At 42.5% G+C, this 17743-nt stretch overlaps 1 protein-coding gene across 4 annotated transcripts in view; it reads right to left on the bottom strand.

Annotated features, from left to right (window-relative positions):
* The window catches only part of KIF1C (kinesin family member 1C), a 37415-nt gene extending 34626 nt beyond the window's left edge, over positions 1–2789 (bottom strand). The window contains exons 1-2 of one of the 4 annotated variants that reach the window (XM_056817719.1): positions 2462–2789; positions 238–340 (exon numbers count right to left, since the gene is read on the bottom strand). The gene's annotated coding sequence lies outside the window, so the exon portion shown is untranslated. The remainder of the gene's footprint in view (positions 1–237; positions 341–2461) is intronic. The other 3 variants (XM_056817718.1, XM_056817720.1, XM_056817721.1) reach the window with 3 other exon arrangements.
* Positions 2790–17743: the final 14954 nt, after the last annotated feature.

The following is a 17743-nucleotide window of genomic DNA, read 5'->3' as shown; positions in this document are numbered from 1 at the left end:
AGAAGACAGGTAGATGGCCAAGAAGAGAAGAAGTGAAAGAAGACTTCCATTCCACTAGCTCACTCCCAAGATCCCAGCTCTCTCCCATTCGAGTAGTATCTCCTAACTTTTCTAACCTCCCAGCCATACATAAAGAAGCCACCCCCTCCATCTCCCAACCCTGGCCCTTGCCCCTGCCCGGTTTCTCCTTCCCTCTTTCTTTTCCCCTTCCAACTTCCAAACTCTCAAGCCCATTACCTGGTGTCTTGGCCCCAGGCTGGGGGTACTATATTGCTTCTGGCTGCCACTGGCCCTTGTAAGGGAGACCCCATTCTATGCTTTGAGCCTGGCGGTTCCTGAGCTGTGAGGACAAAGGGATAACACTAGGCAATAGGGAAATAACGGAAGAGGTCCTCTGATATCCCATGGGGACATGGCTAAGATGGTAGAAGAAGACAACTAAATGCCTAACAATCCAGGTGAATTTTGTCCAAAGTGAAACCAACAACTTGGAGGACTGTGATACCTCATCACTTCCAAATATCCTAGGCCTGCCAATAAGGCCCAGGACACAGAGACCTCACATAAAGGGGAAGTGAGAGACACAGTTTAGGAGTGGGGTTAGGTGGAAAGAAGATGAAATTAAAAATACAGGAAAATCTAAAGGAGTCAGTGAATTATTAGGATGTGACACAAACATTAAAAGGGAAGAGTTCTGAGGTAAATAGAAAATGGGAGAGAAGAGAAAGAAAAACAGAGAACTCTATAACTAACTTTCTACTCTGAAGGATGCTAAACCTATCTGCCTAGTCAGTTGATATTTATTCATCAATTTCCATGTGCCAGGCACTGTGCTAACCCCTGAGGATACAAAGAAAGGAAAAAATAGTCTCTACCACCAAGGAGCTCACATTCTAATTATGGAAACAACATGTAAACAATTAGGTACAAACAAGATATATACAGGGTAAAATGTAGGCAATTGCAGAGGGAAAGCACTAGCATTAAACTAATGTGAAAACTACATACAAATGCACATATAAATAATATACATACAACAGCCCACCTGCCCATCTATATAAAGAGAAAAAGGTGAGGTTAGAGAAGTCCTCAGGCTTTGAGGTTCAACATCTAGAACCTGAAATAATCACCTATTTATTGCTTTGAGACCCTTCAAACCCACCTGCTCCCAGCAGCCCAGCTCTTCCTCCCCACGACAATAAGATTGGGAGGGTGGGGCCATCCTGTTTCCCTACAATCCTCTAGGGAAAGGGGGATGGTGTTCTAACTAAGAATGAGTAAAGGGGATACTAGGTTCCTCACAGGGAGAAGGAGGAGGAGGAAGAGCCAATAAGGTGAGCATGGATGTCCTCAAAAGGGAAACAGCCTTACTCAACCTGGGGCCTCAAAAGAGAAAACAGCTTTCTTTACTCAACTCTCCAGGACTCAAGCATCCAGCATCCTCCTGTATAGAAGGTGTCAGGCAGGAGCCCAGGAATGTGGGTAAGCTGGTGCCTACACCCTGGGAGGAGAGAGGCTGAGCCAGCCTACGCCCAAAGAGGACAAGGACAGGAAGGGCAAGAGGAGTTACTGATCTTTAGGTTTTCCTCTTTACACCCATTTACTCTCTTCCTCATATTGGGCCTTACCTTAGGTTCTGGGGGCTGGGGAAGTAGAGGAAAAGAAATTGGGAGCTGAGGCTGCCTGGACAATGAGTGACAGCACAAGATCCCAAACTGAAATCTCAGCAATTAGCTCCAGAAGTACAGCCCTGACCTGTAACTCCCCACTGGGGAAGAAAAAAGAAGGGACAGTAGATAGAGATCCAGGGGTTGGGGAGGCCAGAGAGGGCTGACGGTGGGAGTTCACACTGTTCGGACACAAAAGGGTAGAGTGGCCTCTTGGCAGGGCAGAGGGCAGAAGGTGGGGCATGAATGAAGAGCCAAGGTGGTGCACAAAGCAACCAGTCAGAAGGCCTAGGGAAGGAAGAAGGTAGGCAGAGTTGGACAAAAGAGACAGATAAAAGGAGCCCCGGAGGATGGAGACCAAGGGAGGAGCACAGACTGCGGGCGGGGCTGGGGCCAGATCCCCTGGAGGGGGGGGGGGGGGCGCCAATGAAACCAAGAGGGAAATGCCAGGGTATCCAGCCCCGCCCTCCCCAAAGTCAACACCAAGTCCCCCACCTCCTCCCCTAGCCACTGGGGGCATCCCTCGGTGGGGTCGAGGCCGGAGTCAGGGCGGAGGGACACGGCGGCGCCCCGGAGGTGAGTGCCCAGGCCGGCCGGGCCACCCTCTCGGCGCACCTCGCCGCCTGCCCCGCGCTGAGTAATGCGCCTGGAATTCTGCTGGGGGACCCCGGCAAGGCCCGCCCGATCTGGGCCTGCTCCTCTGGAGACACCCGCCTCTCAGACAGACGCCGGGGGTCTTCCCCGCCACGCCCGGACCCCGGGCCCAGCGTTCCTTTGGGGCCGCGAGCGCTTACCTCGGCTCCCCTCCTTCTTGTCCGTTCCCCTCGTCCGACTGCCCAGCTTGAAGCAAAGGGGTTCCCGGGGCGATTTCTCTCCCAGGCCCCTTGCACAGGGGCCAAGGGAGGAGGCAGCAAAAGACGGCGGGGACAGAGAGCTGAGCGGCAGCGCGGCTGCGCCCGGCCGCGGCGGCTGCAGCGAGCAAGCAAGCTAGCGAGCGCCCGGGGGAAGGCGGGGGGGGGGGGGGGGGGGGCGGAGGACGGGGGGGGGGGGGGGGACGGGCTCCGCGCGCGCGCGTACACTCGCGATCACGCCGGGGCGGGGGGAGAAGGCCGACTACTCCTCTTGTTAAAAGGGCAATGCTCCCCGCGGCGGGGAGCCAACCTGTGGAAAGCTGCGAGAGTCTGGGCAGGGCGCCCGGACTCCATCTGGGAGGAAGGGAGATGCCCACTCCCCATCCTCGAGGGCGCCACCTGGCGGGACCTTCTCTGCCGGCCCATGACGATTTTGCGGCTTCCCCCTCCCCCAGTGCCTCTACGACTGCTTCAGGTGTTGTTGGCGCTTCCACCTGCCAACCTCAGCCTTGTTTACTGTTGTCCCCAAAATGCTCCCGGCTACCCCTAGCTAACCTCTCTGTCCATCGCCGCTTAGCCTCCTCCGTCCATGATTATAACTCGCATTTTTAGAAAAGTTTAAGGTTTACAGAATGCTTTCCTCACTACAACCCCGTGAGGCAGGTAGGGGGCACACACTGTGAGTGAGATTATTCTTAGTTCTCCACTCCTCCCATGCTCCTTTGTTAACCTTAATGGTTCCCAACCCATCCCATGGTTCACACTTAGTTATCTACAATTATTCCTCTGTCCATCTTTACACATCTGAATTGTCCTCTGTACTCCTACTTGTCCCCATATACCCCTGTCCATTCCTGTCTCCAATTAGTCCTTCTGTTCACCCTTAACTTTCTCTAATTGCCTCCAACACAGCTCAGCAGCAAAAACTAGAAAGAGAAATCCCATTCAAAATCACCTTAGACAAAATAAAATACCTAGGAATCTACCTCCCGAGACAAACACAGAAACTACAATGAACATAACTACAAAACACTCACCACACAAATAAAACTAGACATTAACTGCTCATGGGTAGGACGAGCCAATATAATAAAAATGACCATCCTACCCAAACTTATTTATCTATTTAGTGCCATACCCATGGAACTCCCAAAAAATGTCTTTACTGATTTGGAAAAAACCATAACAAAGTTCATTTGGAATAACAAAAGATCAAGGATATCCAGGGAAATAATGAAAAAAAAAACCACAAATGAGGGGGGCCTTGCCGTCCCAGACCTCAAACTATATTACAAAGCAGCAGTCATCAAAACAATTTGGTACTGGCTAAGAGACAGAAAGGAGGATCAGTGGAATAGACTGGGGGCAAGGGACCTCAGCCAAACAGTATACGATAAACCCAAAGATCCTAGCTTTTGGGACAAAAATCCACTATTCGATAAAAACTGCTGGGAAAATTGGAAGACAGTGTGGGAGAGATTAGGAATTGATCAACATCTGACCCCTACACCAAGATAAATTCAAAATGGGTGAAAGACTTAAACATAAAGAAGGAAACCATAAGTAAATTGGGTAAACACAGAATAGTATACATGTCAGACCTTTGGGAGGGGAAAGACTTTAAAACCAAGCAAGACATAGAAAGAATCACAAAATGTAAAATAAATAATTTCGACTACATCAAATTAAAAGGCTTTTGTACAAACAAAACCAATGTAACTAAAATCAGAAGGAAAACAACAAATTGGGAAAAAATCTTCATAAAAACCTCTGACAAAGGTTTAATTACTCAAATTTATAAAGAGCTAAATCAATTGTACAAAAAATCAAGCCATTCCCCAATTGATAAATGGGCAAGGGACATGGATAGGCAGTTTTCAGATAAAGAAATCAAAACTATTAATAAGCACATGAAGAAGTGTTCTGAATCTCTTATAATAAGAGAAATGCAAATCAAAACAACTCTGAGGTATCACCTCACACCTAGCAGATTGGCTAACATGACAGTTATGGAAAGTAATGAATGCTGGAGGGGATGTGGCAAAGTAGGGACATTAATTCATTGCTGGTGGAATTGTGAATTGATCCAGCCATTCTGGAGGGCAATTTGGAACTATGCACAAAGGGCGACAAAAGAATGTCTACCCTTTGATCCAGCCATAGCACTGCTGGGTCTGTACCCCAAAGAGATAATGGATAAAAAGACTTGTACAAAAATATTCATAGCTGCGCTCTTTGTGGTGGCCAAAAATTGGAAAACGAGGGGATGCCCATCAATTGGGGAATGGCTGAACAAATTGTGGTATATGTTGGTGATGGAATATTATTGTGCAAAAAGGAATAATAAAGTGGAGGAGTTCCATGGAGACTGGAATGACCTCCAGGAAGTGATGCAGAGCGAGAGGAGCAGAACCAGGAGAACATTGTACACAGAGACAAACACACTGTGGTATAATCGAATGTAATGGACTTCTCCATTAGTGGCAGTGTAATGTCCCTGAACAATCTGCAGGGATCTAGGAGAAAAAAACACTATCCATAAGCAGAGGACAAACTGTGGGAGTAGAAACACCGAGGAAAAGCAACTGCCTGACTACAGCGGTTGAGGGGACATGATAGAGGAGAGACCCTAAAGGAACACTCTAATGCAAATATTAACAACATGGCAATGGGTTCGAATCAAGAACACATGTGATACCCAGTGGAATCACGCCTCAGCTAAGGGGGGGTTGGGGGGAGGAAAAGAAAATGATCTTTGTCTTTAATGAATAATGCATGGAAATGATCAAATAAAATACTATAAAATTAAAAAAAAAAAAACTTTCTCTAATTGCCCCTTAACCATTCTCCCAGTACCTTTATCAAATGTCTTTTCTTTATCTCTGACTTTAGGTAGTACTTTTGTTTACTAACAGGTCCCAAATACAAATTATCTACCAGTGTCTGTATCCCAAATGCTTGGTTTCATGTTGTTGTTTTTTTAAACCCTTACCTTTTGTCTTAGAGTCAATATTATGTATTGGTTCCAAAGCAGAAGAGCAGTAAGGGCTAAGCAATGGGGGTGGGGGTGGGGGTTTAGTGATTTACCCAGGATTACACAACTAGAAAGTGTCTGAAGCCAGATTTGAACATAGGACCTCCAATCTCTAAACCTGACTCTCAATCCACTGAGTCACCCAGCTGCCCCCTCAAACGATTGGTTTTTGACTCTCTTTTCAGCTCCAACTCTTACCAGGCTTCCTTCTGTTCCCATTTGCCAATTTAGTGCTAACTGCAGTCATTTTGTCACTTTCTCCCCTTGTACCAGTAACTCCAACTATTCCCTTCACTTATCCCCTAATCCTTGTCCTACCCACCTAACCACTGCTGACCCCACGGAACATTTAGATTCAGCTATTCCATAGCCCAGCCCTGCATGCAACCAGCCATCCTCTCCTCTTAGGTAGATGGGAGACCTTCCTTGGACCAGGTGCTTCCAGGACCATCTAGTGCTTCACATGTCCCCCAGGGCAACAAGAGGCCTGGTTAGGACATTCTGCCTCAAAGTGACTTCCTCCTGCCTAATCTACATACCGGTTTAGGTGAGAAGAGAAGCTAGAACTTCCTTTGACTTTGTCCCCTGAGGGAAAGTGTCTGGACTAGACCAACAAAGCCACTATTGTCATTTGCCAGCCTGATCTCCCAGAGATGTGGAGAATCTGTGCTTTGACCTCAGGCCTTCCATCTCCTGCGGTGCCTTTTCCTTGATTGAAGAGGAAAAAGAAGATCTGTTAGAGAGAGACTTGCCTCTCCTACTGAGCAGTTTCCTACCTAATCTCCAGTTTTAGGAGGGAAGAGGGGTAGAGAAACAGGGTCAAACCTGTAAGGCAGATAGAGTAATTATCTGCCTTCCATCTCATGATCCATTTGTCCTCTAGCCTGATTTCCCTCATCCTCTGAAAAGGAGTCTTGTATTTTACACTTAATGATGAATATTCTCATACCTAGTCATACCCTCCTGGTCCCAGGGATTCTAAACCCCTGTTAGTCATTCTCCAAGCTTCATTTCCTATCCCCTCAATCTTTTCACTCCAAAGTTCCAAGGAAATGCCACCTGCCCCTTCCACTGTGTCCTCTGGAATGATTTTTCCATACTCAATAAGCTTCTCCTTATCCTAAATCCTTTGCTCTACCTTCCAGTCTTCTAGATCTTGTTGAAATCTGGCTGCCCTCTGAAGGCCAAGCCTCCCTGGCCACTCAGGACTGGATGCACCTTCACTCAGCTCACTGGTTGATCAGGTGGGGTATATTGGCATGCCCTTGCTTTGCATTGCCACCTCTAGGTACCCCCCTAATGCCAGCACTCAATAACCTCTCCTCTTTTTTAAAAAAGATATATAACCCATACCTTCTGCCTTAAAATCAGTATGTATTGGTTCCAAGGCAGAAGAGTATAAGGGCTAGGCAATGGGGATTAAGTGATTTGTCCAGGGTCATATAGCTAGGAAGGTTCTGAGGTCAAATTTGAACCTAGGAACTCCCATCAATCCACTGAACCACCCAGTTTCCCACCCCTCTTCTTTTGAGATTCAGATCTACCACCCAAACAAAATCCTGGTTGCTATTGTCTATAGTACTCCAGATCACTTCCCTTCCTTCCTTAATGAGTTTGGTACCAGGTTCACAGTTTTTTTCTCCTCCCCAAATCCTGTCCTCATACTTAGAGACTTCAACATGTATACTGACTCTCCCTCTAACACCTTGAGCACTCATTTTCTCAACCTACTCACTTCAACCATATATAAAGATGGTCATATTCTTGATCTTGCCATCACTTATAAATTCACTATCTCAGGGGCAGCTGGGTGACTCAGTGGATTGATAGCCAGGCCCAGAGACAAGAGGTTCTGGGTTCAAATTTGACCCCAACTACTTCCTAGCTGTGTGACCCTGGGCAAGTCATTTAACCCCCATTACCTAGCCCTTATCACTCTTCTGCCTTGGAACCAATACACTTTATTAATTCTAAGACAGAAGGTAAGGGTTAAAAAAATACAAAAATTCTTTTATCTGATTATAATTTGTTTTCCAACTCTTTCCTACTGTCAACATGAAATCTAGACACCTCAATTTTACTCCTGCCCTTTGAGAAACCCCAGTACCAGGCATACCTGTTTGGGGGTTGAACTATAGACCTAAACTGTTTGGGGACCCTATTGTGGGTAGGAGCTATGGACATAGTCAAAATGTTGAGTGCCTTTATTTGTTTTAGAAGCTTCTCCCATTATATTAAAGTCCTCTCAGGAAGCCCAGCTCTTAGATCAACCTTTTCTTTTGTAAGTGTTATAGCTGACCCTCTCCCTGATACCCCTGAGGCTGGCTGCAGACCTCTTTGCAGCCTGCTTGCTATTTATCTATGCAGACTTGCTGTACCAAGTTCTCCAGAAGGTATAAAAGACCCCCAGGTTTTGTCCCTCTGGCATCTAGCGCAGTATCTTCTCCCAGGGATACATCCCCAGAGTCCTCACTATGTAGGCCCTGTGTAGATCTTGGCACTGAGCCCTGTGTGGCAACTGAATATTGGACCAATCCCTATCCTGATTAAAGCCTTGGTTTTTATGACAATCTAATAGTTCTGTGTTTTTTCCAAGTTAACATTACCTTCCCTTTCCAGACCCAGTTCTTTGTCCATGCCATGACCTCCATCCCTCTACTTTTCAGTTCTCTCAAAGACCATCACCTTTGCACTGGCTTCTCTCCTCTCCCCTGAGACCATTTTGACCCCTTGGTGCTCTCTTTTCTTGAGTCTGTATGTCTCTTATAATATCACTGATTGCACCCTGCCAAGCCTCAGCCTTGGATGACTCATCATCTGTTGACTTTATTCTTATACGTGTGATGCTAAAAGAAAGTGGGGGGAAAATCATACAACCATTCTGAATGAGTACACTATAAATTATGTTACACAACTTCAAGGGGGGGATGCTCACTGCTGCTGTGATACCTCCCTTATCAACTCTCTATCTGGATCTCCATGGTGATCTTCTAATCCTTTCCATCTCTCCTAAAACCTCCCATGGCTCCTCCTCTCCCCACCATCTCAGCTAAGAACCTCTCCTCATATGTTCCAGAAAACATTTGAATTTATGAGCTCCCTCTTCTCCCTGCTTCCTCATCTGATATCATTCAGAAGCTTTCTGACACCCTCTCCTCCTTCACCCCTACCTCACAAGAAGAAAAAAACCTTACTCCTTACCAAAGGTAATCCCTCTACCGATCCTCTACAAGTGATCCTATTACATCCCATTTCCTTCAACATATTGTTTCCTCAGTAATTCCCACTTTAATTTATTTTATTTTAACCCTTACCTTCCATCTTAGAATTGATACAAGTATCAGTTCCAAGGCAAAAGAGCTAAAAGGGCTATACAAATGGGATCAAGTGACTTTCTCAGGATCACCCAGCTAGGAAGTGTCTGAGGTCATATTTGAACCCAAGACCTCCCATCTCCGGGTCTGGCTGTCTATCCACTGGCCACCTACCTGACCCTCTCAGTTATTTTCATTTTTTTCTTCTAAAACCCTTACCTTATATTTTAGAATCAATACTAACTATTGGTTCCAAGGAAGAAGAGTGGTAAGGGCTAGGCATAATGAAGGTTAATTGAGTGGCCCAAGGTTACACAGCTAGGAAGTATCTGAGGTCATATTTGAACCCAGGACCTCCCATCTCCAGGTCTGGCTCTCAATCTACTGAGCCACCTAACTGCCCACTAGCCCCGATTTATTTTCAATCTCTCCTTCTCTGTGGGCTCCTTCCCTACTACCTACAAACATGCCCATGTCTCCTTCATCTTAAAAAAACCCTCACTTGATCTTTTCATCCCCAGTTACTATCTTCCTATATATCTCTTTTGCCCTTTGTGCCTAAACTGGAAAATGTTTTCTGTTCGGCTTTTTCTCCTCTCACTTTCTACTTAACTTCTTCCAATCTGACTTCTAATATCATCATTCCAACAAAACTGATGCCTCCAAAGTTACCAATGATCTCTTAACTGCCAAATCCAATGGCATGTTCTTAATCCTCATTCTTCTTTATCTCTTTTTATCTTCTCCTTGATCCTCTCTTTTCTCTTGGTTTTGGGGACCCCACTCTTCTGTTTCTCTTCCTACCTATCAGGCCACTCCTCAATTTCTTTGCTACATCTTCATCTAGCTCATTCCCTGGAACCAGTGGTTTCCCATGAGATTCTGTCCTGTATCTCTTCTCTTCTCTCTTTCTACTACTTCACTTGGTGATCTCATAAGCTCCCATGGATTTAATTATTATCTCTTTGCTGACACCTCTCAAATCTACCTATCTTGCCCTAAAATCTCTAGTGACCTCCAATCTCACAACTCCAGTGCCTTTCAGCTGGAAATTCAGTAGAGATCTTAAACTTAAAACTTCTCGTATAAAATAGAACTCATTATCTTTCCCCCTAAACCCTCCTCCCCTTCTAACTTCCCTATTACTTTAGGTAATACCATCTTGTTGGCTCACAACCTAGCTGTCATTCTCAACTCCCCCGTTGACTTGACTTCTGCAGCTTTTCTAGAATAGTCCCATTTCTCACTTCTGACACTATTATCCACTCTGGTGCAGACCATCATCACCTCAGCCTAGCCTATTATAAAAGTCTACTGGTGGGTTTACCTGCCTTGAGTTTTTCCTCACTCCAATTCATTCTCCATTCATCCACCCAAGTGATTTTCCTAAAATAGAGGTCTGACTATGTCACCCCCTTAAACTCCAGCAGCTCCCTATCACCTCCAAGGCCAAATACAAAATCCTCTAACAGTCAAAGCCTTTCATAATCTATATCCTCCTACTTTTCCAATCTTTCTTCATCTCTGCCTACTGGCTTCCTTTAAGTCTTAACTAAAATAACATCTTCTATAGGAAACCTTTCCGAACCCCCCCCCTCAAGTCTAGTGTCTTCCTTTTTTAATTATTCGTTTTTATCCTTTATATAACTTGTACATATCTGTTTGCTTGTTATCTTTCTCATTAGATCGTGAGCTTGTAGGTACTCTCTTTTAAAAAAAAAAAAAAAACCTTTACCTTCCATCCTAGAATTGATATTATATATTTGTTCCAGGGTAGAAAAGTGGTAAGGGCTAGACAGGGAAAGTTGAGTAACTTGCCCAGGGTCATACAGCTAGGCAGGATCTGAGGTCAAATTGATCTCCTGAGGCCAAGATCAAGTCCAAGGAACAAGGCTCAAACCATTGAGCCATCTAGCTGCCCCCTACTAATTGTCTTTTCTTCTTTTTGCATCTCCAGTGCTTGGCCCTTAATAAATATGTAACTGACCACTATTCCATTCTAGGAAATCAGATATTAGGTATTTAGATGAAGGTACTTTCTTATGTGATTAATTTGGTAATTGAAAGGAGAAGAAAAAAAAACTTCTGAGTGTGAAAATTTTATAAAATGCACTATGAATGTATATGTTGCATTGCTTCTCAGTGTATAAATAGTTTGTTGCTGACTTGGAGGGAAAGCTAAACCAACACACAGTTAGCAATACTGGAGCAGAAAAGGAGTGGGCACCTTTTAAAGATTTGGTGTACAGTACATTTATTCATCTGGGTCAGAATACTTGCAAACATCAGGGTTGGTTTGATGAAAATGATGGGGGAAGTCAGAAGCTGCTAAATGAAAATATAAGTTTTACCAGCAGGTGAAAAGCCAGCTTCCAAACCCCTTCTTTCCCCTCCCTGATCCCTAACCCCAGGAGTCCCTGTCCCTTCCCCTCCTGACATATGCTAGGAACTAATAAGACCCCAGCCCCAGGAGTTCCTGTTCACTCCCTCCACCCCAGGAATTCCTCTGCACTCCCCCTACCACAAAAGTGTATAAAAAGCCTGCAAGCCCCAGACTGGGGGCCAGCCATTTTTAGGGCTGTGCCAAAACTACAATTTGTATAATAAATTCCCTCTTGTGTGTTACATTGTTGGTCTGGTTTCATACTTGGGATCATAACCAGGCACTTTACAGGATAGTTTGTCTGACTCTAAAAAAGCAGCATTTAACTCTATCAAAAGTAACATGCAAGGGGGGCAGCTAGGTAGCTCAATGGACAGAGCTCTAGACCTGGAATTGGGAGGACTCCAAATCTGGCCTCAGACACTTCCTAGCTGAATGATCCTAAGTAAGTCACTTAACCCTAATTGCCTACCCCTTGCCACTCTCTTCTGTCTTAGAATTGATACTAAAACCGAAGGTAAGGATTAAAAAAAAAAAAAAAACATGCTTAGAGAGATGCAGAATTCTCAGCTCAGTAAGAAGGCAGATGAAATTCATTTTATACTGATAATAACAACCCAAAATGCTTCTTTGATGCCCCAAAGGCTAGTTAGGGGCCAAAGACCTATGGTATATTTCAGTTATTCAGTCTTAAAAGAGCCACACAGATCAATGATAAGGACATGACTCAGGAGAGATGGACTGACCATTTCCATAGTGTTCTCAACAGACCATCATCAATCAATGCTGAAGCTACTGACTATATGCCTCAGGTGGATGTCAACTTCTGTCTAGCAGAACTTCCAAATGAAGAAGTTTTGAATGTCATTAGGCTCCTCCTCTTGTGTGGTAAAGTGCATAATGCTTATTTCAGCAGAGATTTTCAAGACAGAGAATACACTGCTCATACAAGAAATCTCCCAGGTTATGTGGCAAGAGGAGATTATCACACAGGAGATCAGTGATGCCTCCATTGTCCACCCCTATAAAGGAAAAAGAAATAAGTTGTCTTGTGACAATAATGGGCAGGGCATGGAGTCTCTCTCTTGGTCATTGCCAGCAAGATAATTTTTTTAAAAAGATTTCATTTTCCCAATTACCCTGTAATAATAATTTTCAACATATATTTTCTGAAGTTATAAGATCCAAATTATCTCCCTCCCTTCCTTTCCTTCCCCCCTCCCAAGATGGTAAGCAATTTGATTTGGGTTATACATGTGTATTATCATGTAAAACATACTTCCATATTGGTCACTGTTGTAAGAGAATACTCATATAAAACCAAATTTCCTAAATAAAAAACCCAGTAAACTAAAGGGAAAAACAATATGCTTTGATATGCATTCTAACTCCCAACCGTTCTTCCTTTGGAAGTGGATAGCATTCTTTGTCCCAAGTCTTTCAGACTTGTCCTGGATCATTGTATTGCTGAGAGTAGCTAAGCATTTCAGTTAATCATCCCACAGTGTTGTTCTTACTGTGTAATATTCTCCTGGTTCTACTTATTTCACTCTGCATCAATTCATGTAGGCATTTCCAGCTTTTTCTGAAATCATCCTGTTCATCATTTCTTACAGCACAATAGTATTCAATAACCATCATAATATCTCAGTTTGTTCAGCCATTCCCCAATTAATGGACATCCCCTCAATTTCCAATTCTTTGCCACCACAAAAAGAGCTGCTTTAAATATTTGTACAAGTAGGTCCTTTCTCCCTCTTTTTAAAATCTCTTTGGGATACAGATTTAGTGGTGGTATTACTGGATCAAAGGATATGCACAGTTTTATAGCCCTTTGGCAATAGTCCCAAATTTCTCTTTAGAATGATTGGATCAGTTCACAATTCCATCAACAATTCATTAATGTCCCAATTTGAAGACAAGATTCTTACCAGAGTCTTCTTTAATAGGCTGATCTTCACCTGGAAGACAGTCACCTACCCAAAAGCCAGTGTGGCTTCAGAAAAACTCAATATAGTGTTTGCTACCTGAGAACTCCAGGAGAAATGCTAACAGCAGAAAAGAGGTTCATACACAAAGTTCATCAATCTGAGCAAGACCTTTGATACTCTCAGTTATAAGGGCTTGTGGAAGATCATGGCAAAATCTGGTTGCCAGAAAAGTTCATCAATATATTGTATAAGGCTACATGACAGCATGCTTGCAGGTGTTCTAGATAATAGACAATGCTCTACTGCTTTCTCAGTCCCCAGTGGAGTGAAGCAGGGCTGTGTGCTTGGCATTTGCTCCCATGCTTTTTAGCCTGATGTTTTCATAGATATTGTCAGATCTGGTAAATTATTTAACTTGAAAAGGCTTCAAGCAAAGACTAAAGTAGAAAGACAGTTGGTACATGACTTTCTGTTTCTAGATGATTCTACACTCAATAAAGCCTCTGAAGCTGAGATGTAGCAGAGACAGATTGATTCTCTCCCACTTGTGCTAATTTTGGTTTGACAATTGTCTCTACCATTCTCTACCAGCCAGCACTGTATTACCCATACTATCCAATTGATTCATTGTGCTGATCTCATTGTTGTATGCCTATGAAACCTGGACAATAATGAAACCTGGACAACAATACCAGCACCATGCCAGGAAATGGAATCACTTCCATTTGAATTGTCTTGGGAAGATTTTGAAGATCACGTGGCAAGATAAGGTACCAGACACTGAGGTCCTTCTCCAGCTGATCTGCCATGCATTCAGACTCTACTGCAGTGAACACAACTCTAATGAGCTGGCCATGCTGTTAGAACACCAAATGTATATTTGCCCATTTGCCTAAAATACTATTTTACAGAGAAGAGACTATTTGCAGAAAAGGCTATTTTATACAAGGCAAGCACTCACATAGAGGTCAGAAGAAGCAATACAAGGATACTCTCAAGGTCTCTCTGAGGAACTTTAGTATCACTGGGAGACACTGGCACAGGATTATCCTGCATGGTGTGTCCACATCAAAAAAGGTGCTAAAGCAAAGGTGTATGCACAAAGCAGAATTTCAGTAGCTCAAAAGAGATATGAGATCTGCATATTTAGAGACATCTCTATTCCAAATGTTCAAACAGGCTATTTGTGACCTGTGGTAGAGTCTTCCAAGCTTGTACTGGTCAGATTAGCCACGGTTGGATACATTGATCCCAACATAGTTATATCATTTTGGTCCTCTTTGAATACGAATGACAACATATTGTCGAATGTGGTTACATTAGGAAATACATTTTCTTGGATAAAATGTGGAAGAGCAATGCATTACTGGAAAAATTCGATTAAAAAATTTGTCTCTCGGATGAATGTAATTAGAGAATCTGAGAAATATGATAGAGATTGCAGGTCATTGCAGTCTATTTGCATATGGCTTTTTTAGAGCTAGGGAAACTATAATTGACATGATAAGAAATTGAATAACTAGAGCCTGGGAAGATTAAATAAGAACTGGAAAGAGAAGTGGATTTTATGAGGATTTAAGCCCCCTTCAGTTTTGGGTTCATATTCATGGATCCATGGAGTTTTGGAAAAACTTCTCTAAAGAGAGGGACCAGACTTTTATTTTCTTTAGATCTTTATTCCCCACTCCAGGATCCCTGGGGGAAATCACTTGAAATTTAGGTTTGGATAATGTCTAGAGCCTCCTCAGAAAGTAGTAGAAAAGATTTAGTTTGTTTTTTCAGCAGCATCCTATTCATTGTGGCTCCATTTGGGGTTTTCCTGGAAAAGATACTAAAGTGGTTTGCCATTTCTTTCTCTACTTCATTTTGCAGATGAGGAAACGGAGGCAAACAGGGTTAACTGACTTGAAGAAGGATCACACAACTAGTAAGTGTCTAAGGCCAGATTTGAACTTAGGAAGAGGAGTCTTCCTGACTTCAGATTTGGTACTCTATCCACTGTGCCACCTATAGTATAGGATAGCTATGCAAAAAACACAAAGCATGTAAAATTGTACCTTGACAAACACCTAAACATGACTCAGTAATTTGTATATATTTTATATATAACTATTTAACATGGGATTTGCTGCTTAAAGCATTAAACCATGAGGCATTTAATGGAAAAGGTGAATGAACTTTTGTTTGCTTTTCCCTCCTTCCCTCCCTTTTTTTCTTTCCTTTCTTTTTCTCCTTTTGAAACTGGCTTTCCCTATCTTGATTAGACTCAGGTGCTCAACCTCACTGCCAATCAGCATGGAAACCTGTTTGAAAAGGCTTTTCACCTTTAACAACATCTCTGGACTTTCCGTATCCATGACTTTTGATAAGTCAGACTAGGGCTTAAGGATCTTGTCCTTTTGTAAGCTTCTTCTCTTTGAAACACTAGTAGCCATAGGAAGTATATTCTATAGAGCAGCTAGCAACAAGTGAGAGACACAGGAGGAGCTCATGACTCTTGGATTCCTAAGGTCTGGATCAATGTTCTTTCTTTGTTTCTTCAAGTCTTAGTATCAGTTCTAAGACAGCAGAATGGCAGAGGTAGGCAATCAGGGTTAAGCCCAGGATTACACAGCTAGGAAGTACTCCTGAGGTAAAATTTGAACTCAGATCTTTTCTTTGTTGGTTTTTAAAAAATATTTTAATTTATTTTAATTTGGTCAATTTCAAACATTATTCCTCGGTTACAAAAATCATATTCTATTCCTTCCTCCCCCCCTTCCCCCACCCCCTTCCTGTAGTCAACACACAATTCTACTGGGTATTACATGTGACCTTGATCTATTTCCATGTTGTTGATGTTTGCACTAGGATGGGGTCTATATCCCCAATCATATCCCCCTCAACCCATGTAATTAAGCAGTTGTTTTACTTTGGTATTTCTACTCCCACAGTTTTTCCTCTGAATGTGTTAGTGTTCTTTCTAGTAGATCCCTCTGGGTTGTTCAGGATCACTGCATTGCCACTAATGGAGAAATCCATTACATTCAATTGTACCACAGTGTATCAGTCTCTGTGTACAATGTTCTCCTGGTTCTGCTCCTTTCGCTCTGTATCACTTCCTGGAGGTTGTTCCATGAATCCAGATCTTTTCAATTCTTGGACTGGCTCTCCATTCACTATGCTACCTAGATACTCTGCCAATGTCCTTTGAAAGACACCTCTAGCCACTTTCATTCGACAAAGAAAGAGCTATCATCCCAAAACACCAGCCCATTCAGCACTGTGCTTCCTGTGTAGCCCACTAGAAGTGGGTTCCAAAGATGGGAGTGGAATGGGAATAAAGGCTAGTTGATTATCCTCATTATATAACTGAAGTAGTCTATTTTGACATTCTCTGTGTTACAGTTGGTTACAAATTCATTTTCCACTTCCCTACTTCTAAGAGAGAACTTCCCATTATCTTGTTTATAAATAATGTGCCTCTTTAAAGTCAGCCCAATTATCTAGTTGGAATTTATTTATTTAGTGTAAGATATTAGTCTAAATATATTTTTCCTAGACTTTGATTCCCACAGTTCTTGCAGCATAGAATTTTTCCACCAATACTTTGTGTTCATAGATTTATCACACTGTACTACTAGTTGTATGTTTCCTCCCAAGTCTTGATTACCTCATCTATTCCATTGATCAACTTCATTTTTTTTAAATACAGCATCAGATAATGTTGATAACAGCTTTAAAATCTGAGATATGTCAATTCCCACTCCTCTTCATTCCTACTATTTTTCACTATTTCCCTAGATATTTTTGACTTTTAAATTCTTATATGTGAAGAATTGTTACTATTTTTCTCTAATTCTTTAAAATATTCTCTTGGTAATTTGATTGGCATAGAATTAGATCTGTAAACTAACTTCGGTAATATCACTATTTTTTCTATATTACTTAATTAAATCTTTTATTTCTGCAAAACTGTCATATAATAATGGTGGCAATATGCATCCTTGTTTTATCCCTGTATTAGGATTATTGGCTATTCCTATTTATTACACCTGTATTAAAAAAGCATATGTGTTTCTATATTACTTATAATTCTAGCTTTAGCTTTTGATCATATTAAGGAAAAATTCATTTATTCCTATGATTTCTAATGTTAGCATAAATTAGTGCTATATTTTATTCTTTAGTATTTTAGAAAGAAAATGCTATAGTTCTAGACTTTGAGTCAGCACTTTGTTTATATTATACCTCTGAATGACGATTACAAGTCAGTTAACCTTTTTTATCTTCTGTCTTAGGAACCATATTAAGTATCAGTTACAAGGCAGAAGAGTGGTAAAGGCTAGGCAATTGGGGTTAAGTGACTTTAGAACTCAGCATCAGGGAAGATGGTAAGACTTGGTGGACCTCATCTGAATGGTTGGTTACTGTCCCCAGGTCTGGGAAGGGAGAAGGACAAGTGAAAAGGAAAGAATGGTCATAGTATTCACATCAATATAGCTGTGAAGCTTAAATGAGATCTTTTAAAAAAATTCATTCATTTTTTCAGTTACACAAAGAAACAATTTTTGACAATTGTTT

Source organism: Monodelphis domestica, chromosome 2, assembly GCF_027887165.1.
Source record: "Monodelphis domestica isolate mMonDom1 chromosome 2, mMonDom1.pri, whole genome shotgun sequence".
NCBI classification, from domain to species: Eukaryota; Metazoa; Chordata; class Mammalia; order Didelphimorphia; family Didelphidae; genus Monodelphis; species Monodelphis domestica.
This window is presented reverse-complemented; position numbering and strand designations above follow the sequence as displayed.